This window comes from Anolis carolinensis, unplaced genomic scaffold, assembly GCF_035594765.1.
Source record: "Anolis carolinensis isolate JA03-04 unplaced genomic scaffold, rAnoCar3.1.pri scaffold_13, whole genome shotgun sequence".
NCBI classification, from domain to species: Eukaryota; Metazoa; Chordata; class Lepidosauria; order Squamata; family Dactyloidae; genus Anolis; species Anolis carolinensis.
This window is the reverse complement of record NW_026943824.1, coordinates 5,223,848-5,237,187: the sequence shown is the minus strand read 5'-3', so window position 1 is coordinate 5,237,187 and position 13,340 is coordinate 5,223,848.

Here is a 13,340-nt window from a genome sequence, read left to right as displayed (position 1 = left end):
GTACGTCAGGTCAGGCTTGGCATTTGGGGCCAAAGAACTGGGATGACGTCTTTCAGCGCCCGCGGCTTTTGATTTCCGTTTTAGGCCAGAAAGAGGGGCCTCTGTGAGTCTGTAGCGCTGGACATCATTTTGTGCTGCCAGCTCACGGCCGGAACAAAGCTCGCTGCAGAAACCAGATGGGAACCAAGCCAAAGGGGTGTTGTACTGTGTTGATTTATTTATTTACTCATTTCTTGGGTTGCTGCCCAACAAACTGGGCTCGAGGGGGGAATGGACATAAATGCAGAAAGAGGGCACATGATGCCAATCCGATAAAACCCAAACCGAGTCTGAAAATCAATTTAAAACTAGGTATTAAATTGGTCTTCTAAGGCCCAGTCTACACTGCTGAGTAATGCAGTTGTGCTGCATTTTATGGCATTAAACAGCATTCTGAAACTGCATTATGTGGCAATGTAGATGGGGCCGCTGTTACCAGTTGGTTTCATTTCGATGGAACATTGGATGCATCTATGTCGTAGAATTAATGCAGTTTGATACCACTTTCACTGCCATGGCTCCTTGCTGTAGAATCCTGTAGTTTCATAAGATCTCAGAGCCGTGGTGGCGCATTAATTTATTATAAATAATTAATTTATCATTTATTATAAATAATTTATAATTTATTATAAATAATTAATTTATTTATTACAATACTTATATCCCACCCTTCTCACCCATAGGGGACTCAAGGTTAAATCCTTGCGCCGGCCAAACTGCTGACCTGAAGGTTGGCAATTAGAATCCACAAGATGGGGTGAGCTCCCGTCTGTCAGCTCTAGCTTGTGGGGACATGGGAGAAGCCTTCCAGCTAACACATCCCGCAGTCTCTTGGGCAACGTCTCTGTGGATGGCCAATTCTCTCACACCAGAAGTGACTTGCAGCATGTTCTCAAGTCACTTCTGACATGATAAATAATAATAATAATATCTATAACCTTTGTTACCAAAGAGTGCAAACTACAACATTTGATTGCAGTGAAAGTGGTGTCAAGCTATATTCTACAGTGTAGATACACCCAATATGTGGCAGGAAAGATTTCGCACTATAATTCCCTTTTTTATTATGTAAAAGAAGCCAAGAGAAGAAAACGTATTGTTCCGCTGTATGCTGGAATTTAAAAGAAATCTCAAAGTGAGCATCAAGTGCTTTGGCTGAGTAATTGCCAGAACACAGTTGGGGACAACGAACACGTCATGTGGATAAATATTTGGGGAGGAAGAAGAACTATCGCTACAAATACTGCCACTTCCGTGATACATTTGTACCATCTTGAGTAGCTGTAATACTTTAAAAAATCAGGGAGTAAATAGTTGTGTTTTTTTAAACAGGGAATAAATAGTTCAGGACAACAGAAACGTCACCGGAATACTTTAAAAAAAATCCAATTACTACAGTAATAAATATTACAACATGCCCACACATTTGCCCATATTTGTTGTGCTAAATGGAGAAAGATGGATTTCGAAAGCTGCATTGTAACATGAATGAAATTTGGTATCAGTTTAAATGTCATGGCTGAATGCTATGGGGTCCTGGGAGTTGTAAACTGGCTGGGATTGCCAATTGTTTTTGGGAGTTGTAGGCCAAAACACCTATGGACCCATAGGTTAAAAACCACTGTCTTAAGCCTTCTCTGCCATGGATTGCTCTTGCTAAACTACAACTTTATTGATTTTAATAAAGTTCTCTGCCATGGATTGCTCTTGCTAAACTACAACTTTATTGATTTTAGCACTTTATTGATTTTAAATTGTGTAACTACCTCTACCACACTGAAGTTTTTCCTCTGGGCCCAACTCCGTGTTTTTAGCCCTGTTTTTAACCATTTTATGCCGTGCGCTGACTTTTATAACTGTTCATTGATGTTATGTTTTTATTGATAGGACATTGTTTTATTGCTGATCTTGTTTTATTGTTTTATTGCTGTTATTGTATTGTTGTCGGGCATGGCCCCATGTAAGCCGCTCCGAGTCCCTCCGGGGAGATGGGGCGGGATATGAAAATAAAGTTGTTATTATTATTATTATTATTATTATTGTTGTTGTTGTTGTTGTTGTTTTATTATGACACAGCAAACAAGATAGATGTGCTGGATTTCATATCACAAAATCACAAGTCGAACACTTCCCAAGTGTCTAGGACTGTGTGATGTATTTTCGGATGATGCGCGCAGATCCCAGTCGGGTGGCTTTTTGCAGCTGGCAGATCATAATTTTGTCAATGTCTATTGTTTCCAAATGCCGGCTGAGATCTTTTGGCACGGCACCCAATGTGCCCATCACCACCGGGACCACCTGCACTGGTTTCTGCCAGAGTCTTTGAAGTTCAATCTTGAGGTCCTGATAGCGGCTGAGTTTTTCCTGTTGTTTTTCGTCAATGCGACTGTCACCTGGGATGGCGACATCAATGATCCAAACCTTGTTCTTTTCCACAACTGTGATGTCTGGTGTGTTGTGTTCTGGAACTTTGTCAGTCTGGATTCGGAAGTCCCACAGTATCTTTGCGTGCTCATTTTCCAATACTTTTGCAGGTTTGTGATCCCTCCAGTTCTTTGCTGCTGGGAGGTGGTACTTGAGGCATAAGTTCCAATGAATCATTTGGGCCACATAGTTGTGCCCCTGTTTGTAGTTTGTCTGTGCGATTTTCTTACAGCAGCTGAGGATATGATCAATGGTTTCGTCGGTTTCCTTGCACAGTCTGCATTTTGGGTCATCAGCTGATTTTTAAAATTATTATTATTATTATTATTAACTCCCAGGATCCCATCGCATTGAGTCGCGGCGGTTTCAAAGTGGTGTCAAGCTAGATGAATTCAACAAGTGTAGATGCAGTCTGGAATAGAAGGCAGAGATACACAGAGAACACTATGAATCCCACCGAGGGCTCCTTGATGCGCCGCCAGCATGTGTGCCTCCAGATACAACCGTTTACAGCCCAATTAAAGTGCCATTAGCCAATGTTCTCTTGGCAACCGCGATTAAAACCCTCGGGGGCATTTGCATGTATTTCTTGGCCATTAATATCAAATCACTTGGCATTTGCAAGAAGGGATTCTTCCTCTCCGGGACTCGGATTGGGAACACTTTGGGGACAGATGGTGAATCCCCTTTGCAACCGCTTGGGATTCGGTTTGGCTCGATTACTCCGTAATTGGAGTTCTTGATGTACCCTCAAAAAGAGAGGTTCGGTAATGAGTCTGTACAGAAGAAAAGCACAGATTTGGGACCGCTGCCATGGAGATGGCATTGCAGGAAGAGAGCCTGGAAATAAGCGATATTTCCCTATTAGAGAGCTCGATTCGATCCCATTTACACTGGCCTTTTGTGGAGGAAAATCAGGGCAAATATAGCCGAGCGACTGGAGACTGTGGCCAAAGTTATATATGAGCAAAAGCTTGGAGAGAATGCAACTTTGCTTTTGCTTGAAGTGACTGGGAAGGCACCTTTTTGTCTATTCTTCCACTGAATTAATGGACAATGTTTGCACTTTGAACTCGGTTTGCAGCAGTGGGATTAAGCAGAGCACAAAGGGAGAGGAGAGAGAAGCCAGGACATTTTAAAAGCAGCCTGAAACAGTGGGCTGGCAGAGGATTAATTGGGACTCTTTGCCAAATTGGGATATTTGAAAGGGCATGAAACTATATTCTGAAACTGCTGGACGATAACTCCCAGCACCATTGTTAGGGCTGGCTAAGGCTGATGGGAGTTGCAACCAAATAGAGTTGTCATCAGAATACTTCTTTATGTTTATAAAACCGTACGGCACTTTATCACTGTTACTCATTTCCATGATCTAGCCCTTTATGAAACCTGTCCCTGCTGGTTTGCTTTTAATTACTCTGATTTTATCTGCTTGGATTTTAATGTATTGTCCATTATATTATTTTGTGTATCGTTGAAATGTTTTAAGTTTTGTCAAAAATGTTGTGTCGTTCGGGCTTGTCCCTGTTGTGAGCCGCCCCAAGTCCCTTCGGGGAAATGGGGCGGGATATAAAAATAAAGATGATTATTATTATTATTATTATTATTATTATTATTATTATTATTATTATTATTATTACACAGCAAACAAGATAGACATGCTGGATTTCGTTTCACAAAATCACAAGTCGAACACTTCCCAAGTGTCTAGGACTGTGTGATGTATTTTCGGATGATCCGTGCAGATCCCAGTAGGGTGGCCTTTTGCAGTTGGCAGATCGTGATTTTGTCAATGTCTATTGTTTCCAAATGCCGGCTGAGATCTTTTGGCACGGCACCCAATGTGCCCATCACCACCGGGACCACCTGCACTGGTTTCTGCCAGAGTCTTTGAAGTTCAATCTTGAGGTCCCGATAGCGGCTGAGTTTTTCCTGTTGTTTTTCCTCAATGCGACTGTCACCTGGGATGGCAACATCAATGATCCAAACCTTTTTCTTTTCCACAACTGTGATGTCTGGTGTGTTGTGTTCCAGAACTTTGACAGTCTGGATTCGGAAGTCCCACAGTATCTTTGCGTGCTCATTTTCCAATACTTTTGCAGGTTTGTGATCCCACCAGTTCTTTGCTGCTGGCAGGTGGTACTTGAGGCATAATAATAATAATAATAATAATAATAATAATAATAATAATAATAATAATAATAATTATTATTATTATTATTATTATTATTAAATGCACTTTTGGTTTTTAGTGGAGCGGGTTCATCTTTAATATTACCGACCCCAAAAGGCTGCAAAAATTTAGATTAATGAGTATATAAAAAGACCCCGTTTATGTTCTTCTCTGCGGGTGCATCTATACTGAAGAATTAATGCAGTTTGGTGCCACTTGAACATTGCCATGGCTGAATGCTGTGGAATCACGGGAGCTGCTGTTTTACAGATCTTGAGCCTTCTTGGTCCAAGAGTGCAAACTCCCAGGATCCCATAGCCTTGAGCCATGGCAGTTCAAGTGATAACAAAGTGCATTAATTGTACAGTGTAGATGCATTTCCATTTCCCCTCCAAGGTCTTCCTCGCCCCCTCTGTCTCCCCATATCACCATCAAGTGGATTTAGTTCCGCCGCACTCTGCCCTTCTCTGGTTCCCATGTACTCTGTGTACCTTTCCAATGTGCGTACGTGGGTTTTCTCTCCAGCCCAGGAACATATAGCCCCTTGGTTTATTTTGCCTGCCTGGAATCCCATGTCCCCCACCCAAGTCCTTGCGGAGAAGGTTTTTCTCTCTTCCCACCGAATCACGTTAAAGGCACAACGGCTGACATGAGCGTTTGACCTTTAGCAAAACAAGGGACGTTCTGTGTTGGAAACCAGCTCCATGTTCCCCGAGGAATCGGTTTGCAATGTATATACATTATATGCAAACACAGCTTTTTCCCCTCTGTGAGTCTGCAAAACTCACAGTGTGTTAAAGCACTGAGCTGCTGAACTTGCAGACCAAAAGGTCCCAGGTTCAAATCCCGGGAGCGGCTTGAGCGCCCACTGTTAGCCCCAGCTCCTGCCAAACTAGCAGTTCGAAAACATGCCAATGTGAGTAGATCAATAGGTACTGCTCCGGCAGGAAGGTAAGAGCGCTCCATGCAGTCATGCCAGTGGCCACATGACCTTGGAGGTGTCTACGGACAACGCCGGCTCTTTGGCTTAGAAATGGAGATGAGCACCAACCCCCAGAGTTGGTCACAACTGGGCTTAACGTCAGGGGAAAACCTTTACCTTTTTACCTGCAAAACTCCAAAGGACGGTATAGTCGAGTCTCACTTATCCAACACTCGCTTATCCAATGTTCTGGATTATCCAACGCATTTTTGCAGTCAGTGTTTTCAATACATCGTGATATTTTGGTGCTAAATTCGTAAATACAGTAATTACTACATAGCATTACTGCAACATAACATTACTGCGTATTGAACTACTTTTTCTGTCAAATTTGTTGTACAACATGATGTTTTGGTGTTTAATTTGTAAAATCATAACCTAATTTGATGTTCAATAGGCTTTTCCTTAATCCCTCCTTATTATCCAACATATTCGCTTATCCAACGTTTATATTGGATAAGTGAGACTCTACTGTATTATTATTATTATTATTATTATTACATGTATTATTTTACATTATTATTAAAAGGATACATAAGCACATTTACATTGAAGAAGATGAGAATAATGATTTGATCAGAGTTGGACAGTCTTCTCTTAAATTTGAGCTTGATGTAAATATTCAAAAACATTTAACCTACTGATGCCTCAATTAATGTATTTTTATTTCTGAAATTTCCCACGCTTGGCTTATACTGGAGTCAATATTTTCCCAGTTTCTTTGTGGTAAAATTAGGTGCTTCGGTTTATATTCGGGTCGGCTTATACTCGAGTATATACGGTATCTCTCCATCTTCTTGGTTGAACTCATCCTCCCAATTTGCATCCCAGATGCTGGGGACGTTGCCAACCTGCAGTCTCCCCTCCGGAAAGGCTGAATTCGAATCCGAGTGCCAAGAATGGAAATGCAAGCGTGCCCTAAGGAGGATTGTCATCCCGTCTCCATCTGTAGCCTAAAAAAGTTGGGCATCATCTTCTGTAAAGATGTCCCTAAATGAACCATGGGTAGGTGGGAAGAACAGATACCATGCCTCACAACCTCTGAGGATGCCTGCCATAGATGTGGGCGAAACGTCAGGAGAGAATACTTCTGGAACATAGAATCATAGAATCATAGAATAGTAGAGTTGGAAGAGACCACATGGGCCATCTAGTCCAACCCCCTGCTAAGAAGCAGGAAATCGCATTCAAAGCACCCCCGACAGATGGCCATCCAGCCTCTGCTTAAAAGCCTCCAAAGAAGGAGCCTCCACCACGGCCCCGGGGAGAGAGTTCCACTGTCGAACAGCCCTTCTCACAGTGAGGAAGTTCTTCCTGATGTTCAAGTGGGGAACATGGCCACACAGCCCGAAAGACATACAACAACCCTGTGTTCCCGGCCATGAAAGCCTTCAACAGCACATAGAACAGATATCCATACTCTCCCATCATTTCACAGATGAGTAAACAGGATGCTTATTCCTCACAACCTCTGAGGATGCCTGCCATAGATGTGGGCGAAACGTCAGGAGAGAATACATCTGGAACATGGCCACACAGCCCGAAAGACATACAACAACCCTGTGATCCCGGCCATGAAAGCCTTCAACAGCACATAGAACAGATACCCATACTCTCCCATCATTTCACAGATGAGTAAACAAGATGCTTATTCCTCACAACCTCTGAGGATGCCTGCCATAGATGCAGGCAAAACGTCAGAAGAGAATGCTCTTAGAATATGGCCATACATCCTGAAAAACTCACAGCAAGCCAGGATGCTTATAGCCAAGCAATGTCAAAACATGGTCAGGGTTATTGATAGGAAACAAAAGCCAAGCTCGGAGACTTTGCAGCAGTTTGCTTTTGCCTAAAGCATTGACTTCTTTTGCAGCGACTGAACTTAGCTGAAGGCAAAGCGGGAGGCAGAGAGAGAAACCGAGGCAATTTAAATGCAGCCGGAAAAGCAGAATGGGAGAATTCAATCCTGGACAGGTGAAGGGCATGCAAGCCATGAAAATAATATGAGACATAAAATGGAAATAAAGCTTTCAAGGCTGTGTGGCTTGGCGCTGAAACACCTTGTCCCCATCCTTTGTTGACGCTGTGTGTTCTTGCTGGAGACGGAATGAGTTTGCAGCCTATTTGGTCTTGTTTTACCGAAGCGTTTGTAGCACATCAATTTTCCTTTCCTTTCACTTTGTTTCCACTCCTTGGCTTTTAATTGAAGCGTAACCACTGTGAAATAGCAGAGGGGAGGAAATAAGGCTGCTAATTGCTTCGAATGTGGTTCAGCGGAGAGGAAACGGGCCATGGCTTGGCTGATACGGAGACCGGAGAGCCATGTTGCTCTTTCCTTTGTGAACACGTCTGTTCATAAATAGGATTGTTTATCTGCCCAAATGAGATGGGAGGAAGGCAGGGCTCCTGTACAATAAAGCCAGTTCCTTTTTCAATCTTGGGAAGGAGGTCATGGCGAGGCTGTTTACGTTTGCACTAACAAACTCACAAAATGGATTTCAACAGGGAGAAACGTAAGGTACTACATATAGACAATACAAACTAATTGCCTAGGATGGGGCACACTTGACTTGGAAACACGTGAAAGGGAGCTTATTAAATTGCTAACAACATGAGTCAAGAGTGTGATGCTGCAGCAAAAAAAGCCAATGCGATTCTAGGTGGAATCAATAGCAGCGTTGCCATCCTGACCACATTCTGCTGCTACTTGGTCAAAGCACATCTCTTGGTCTCCATTTCTGAAATGCTGAAGGAGATGCTGATACTTACTCGCTATGAATTCAGCTACCCTGGGGTGAAAGGGCTCAATCCAAAATATCTTCCTGGATGGACATCGAACACAACCGGCCTTATTCCACAGTGATCCTGTAACATACCGTACCACCTTTGTCCACTTTTGCCTTACTTTTTTCTAGGCAAAAGCAATCACATAAGAGTGGCAGATAATCCTGTTTTCATGGTCCATCTCTTTTTGTTACCGTTAAAATTAAAACTCTCAGACGTCGATGAAGAAGTTCATCAGGCCATAATTTGAGCTGACTGGACCCATTTTGTACCTGTTCTTTTGAACGCTGAAATCATTATTATTATCTTATTACTATTATCATTATCATCTCCATTTCTAAGCTGAAGAGCCTGCGTTGTCCATAGAAACCTCCAATATCATGTGGCCACTGGCATGACTGCATGGAGTGCCATTACCTTCACGCCGGAGCGGTACCTATTGCTCTATTCACATTTGCATGTTTTCGAACTGCTAGGTTGGCAGAAGCTGGGGTTAATGGCGGGAGCTCACCCCGTTCCCAGGATTCGAACCGCTGACCTTTCGGACAGCAATTTCAGCAGCTCAGTGGTATAATCCGCTGCACCATCAGGAGCCACACAATATGCTGACGATAGCGTTGCCTGTGCTCATTCAGAAGAAAAGTTACAAGTTTTCAAAAATGGAAAACAGAATGTCAGTGGACAGCAAAAGGGGCTTAAAGTTAACCTAAAAACATGGAATCAACACCAAGAACCCTTTTGGAGAAGAATATGAAAAGCTTGCCCTCTCACTGAATATCGAGAAAACAAAAGTGCTCCTCTACCAGCAAAAGGCACCAACCAATCCCTCTGCAATGTCAGAAATACAGCTTAATGGTGCAACACTAGAAAATGTTGAACATTTCCATCTTCTGGGCAGCCACCTCTCCACAAAAGCCAACATCGACACCGAAATACACGACTGCAACATCTGTCCCCCTATTTGGAAGCTTATCTCTGAAAAAATTTATTGTCAACAAACTGAAGCTACGGCTAATTGAATTTATTTACAACCTGAGGAGTCCTATAGAACTGCTCCAAGACTACAGAGACTTTGATTTGTTTTGACTCCAAGCCAGGTTTGAGTCAATTGATTTGTATACTGATATATTTAGTTTCTCAGCATATTATCACATACCATTTTGGAGAGACTGAATGTACACATACTGTGTCACTAACAAATTTTAGTTGGAGTCTTGTTGATATATGTTTGATATATGTTCTATACTGAAAACTGCTCTGTGTAGCATTTAAATCTGGATGATTGGAGTCTATAAATCTTTATACTCTGTAAGTTACGACTGTGTGCCTCTACAGCTGACTGAATTTGGTCATCAGTTGTATTATTATTTGTATTATTATTGTTAACATTATTATGTATATGATGCTCTAATATACATATTGTGTTCTATGCTTTGAACCTTTATCGTGGTGCATATTTTTCAGATATTGTTTAGAATAGACAGCTGTGTTTAGTTATTATTATATATTAAAAAGGTAAAGGTAAAAGTTTCCCCTGACATTAAGTCCAGTCGTGTCCGACTCTGGGGGTTGGTGCTCATCTTCATTTCTAAGCCAAAGAGCCGGCGTTGTCCAAAGACATCTCCAGGTCATGTGGCTGGCATGACTGCATCGAGCGCCATTACCTTCCCGCCGGAGCGGTACCTATTGATCTAGTCACATTTGCATGTTTTCGAACTGCTAGGTGACCATTCTTGTACCGGTTTGTACTTTCTACCTTTGTCAACTTAATATAGACACAGGGTCTATTCCCATCCCAATTTGCACTTTCAAGAATTTGCAGCACTTTATCAGTCACCTCGTGTTTACAATATTTATATGATGCACCTTACCCAGTCTACTTTTACAACCTCTCCATTTTAATCCATGTTTTTATTAGTTCTTGTCATTGTTTTTATTGGCTAATGTTTAAATTTTATAATTGTGCATGTTTTGTGTCTATTGTTGTGTTTTATATTGCTATTGTTTTTATTTGGGCTTGGCCCCATGTAAGCCGCCCTGAGTTCCCTTTGGGGAGATAGAGACGGGGTATAAAAATAAAGTTGTTGTTGTTGTTATTATTATTATTATTATTATTATTATTATTATTATTATTATTATTGGTTGGCAGGAGTATTATATATTAACTCTCCACAAAAGCCAACATCGACACCAAAATACATCACTGTCTGAGCTCTGAGTGCAGCATTTTTTCGAACGAATCAGAGTGTTTGAGAACTGGGGCATTCGTAGTAATACATTGAGGGCATTTCAATGCCAAACACCCATCTCTTAAAAATTGGAGAGTGGCCCTCTCTAAACAAGGTGGCCTCAAGGTCTGGCTGGAGAAATTGGGAGGATAATCGAGCAAAACATGGTCCGTGGAAGTTTACCAGACTAGGTCTGAACGTGTGGGAAAATCTGATGATATAACTTTCCGTAAGTCTCCAAAGGGAAACAGAATACCTCCAAGCCAGGTTAAGTTCAACACTAAGCCTTAATGCCTGACCCTCATGCTATTTTCCAACCTGGCAGCCAAAGAAATAGATCTGGCACCCTTCAAAGGAGAGATTTGCTGGGCGAAAGGGGCATCATCGGCGCCATTAGCAAACCGCTTCCGACAGGAGAGTCAGTTGGACGTTGGGGCGGATTTCTTAATGAGACTTATTCCTACTCTTTTTGGAAAGGGGGGTTACATAAGTGCCCAAAAGAGCACAGATTATCCCTTTAGTTCTCAAAATAGTATTGATCAATCCTGGGGGTCGCTTCCAAATTTGGCTTTTGCAACCCCATGATATGAAAGCTGCCTGGCATTAAGACGTTGGGCCGTTCCGACCAAGGAGGGATTTAACCTACTGAGTCAAAAAGGGAATAATTCCTGCAGTTGGGAACTCTCCGGGTCTTAAAGGGAATTTATACGAGACCACCTAAACAAAGAACTGCTTCGGAGTGAAATAAATGGTTTTGGAGGATGATCAACTCTCCATCTTTGGTGGTCTTTGAACAGTGATTGGATAGACATCTTTCTATAGTTGTGTATTCCTACACCAAGATGTCCACACATCATGGCTTCATTTGTCACAGTTCTTATTTGTGAAATATCGGAACGTTTCTGCCCGGTGCTTCTGCTACGGTTTCCCCATAACATGGACTTTGTTGTGCTTAAACATTCATTATTCACATGCTTCAATGGCTGTTTACTGTAGATGGGGTGAACGGGTTCGGCGCATGGGCCCATAACACAGTGCAATGGACCACAAAAGGCGGCACAAAGGGCAACGGGAGGCGTAGATCACCATACAGCTAGATCTCAGTGATTCTTGGCTTTCACTTTTGGCTCAACTCAATGAACCCAGGAACACAAGTGTTGCTGAGTGTGCAAAGGTTCATCTACACTGTAGAATTAATACAGCTTGACACCACTTGAACTTCCATCACTCAAGCCATGGAGTCCTGGGATCTGTAATTTGGCAAGACACCAGCGATCATTGGCAAGGAAGGCTCAAGACCTTGCAAAACTACAACTCCCAAGATTCAATAACATTACACCATGGTGGTGTCAAACTAGGTTAATTCTATAGTATAGATACACACCAGAAGGAAAGAACGGGAACAAAATCTGGGACTTTTCAATTAGTTTGGATGTGCGCTAAGACACTTTTTACTTTTACTTTTCAGGCAGTTTTCCAGTTGTACTACAACTCTCATCATCCTCTATCAGCATAGCCATCAATGAGAAATGCTGGGAGTTGCCATCCAGAGGGTCACATAATTACTATCAAGTAGGTTTTTTTCCTTGTACAGTAGAGTCTCGCTTATCCAACATAAACGGGCCGGCAGAACGTTGGATAAGCAAATATGTTGGATAATAAGGAGAGATTAAGGAGAAGCCTTAGGTTATGATTTTACAAATTAAGCACCAAAGCATCATGTTATACAACAAATTTGGCAGAAAAAGTAGTTCAATAGGCAGTAATGCTGCATAGTAATTACTGTATTTACAAATCTAGCACCAAAATATCACGATGTTTTGAAAACATTGACTACAAAATGCATTGGATAATCCAGAATGTTGGATAAGTGAGACTCTACTGTATTAAAATTAAGTTGCATTTCCATAATATTCTACAGGTACTGCAATCTCTTATGTCAATGCTGTAGTATAATCCACGTTATCTTCCTATATAATACAGAGGACACCTCTGGTCCTGTTGTTGTTGTTATTGTTGTTGTTGTTGTTGAAAAGCTTTTGCTCCAGATAAAACTCTGCCTACCTCATGCCAGAAAATGACCAACAAACCCAAAAGGGATTTCCCAAAAATGAACAAAGCCACATCTATTATCAGTTCACCCTCGGATGTGAATATTTACCTGCAAACGTCCAGGAAAAAAACATTTACTTAGATGTTGACTTCCTTTTTTGCTGCCACTGTAATTTCCCATCATCCTTGCATTTCATAATCTCTAATACGGGAATAATCGAGATATTCTCCATATTTACCAAACAGTCCAAATTGATAAGAAAGAATTAGCCGGGGGCAGAAAAGAGTTGCCACGTGAAAAGCCTCCGCAAGGAGCGAGAAGAGGCGAGCCTTCGACAAAAAGAACGAGAGATTGTATTGATTTGATTTCTTTTCTGAAATAAAATATAGCAAGCAATGTGCAGGTCCCTTGCTGTGACCCACCTGGAGCTATTCACAGGCCCGGGAAAGGCTTATTAGTGTGGGATGGAGAGGGGAAAAAATGAAATGAAATTAGAACCCAAGCGGGGAACGTGAAAATCATAGAAATGTAAGACGTATTGTGCAGAGAGACTCCTTGAGCTATTTTGGAAATTGATTTTGCGCTACTGATTCGCAGGGAAGTTGCTTAACACGTGTGTGACTCTGTCATGTGTAGAAACTGAACACACAACTGGTC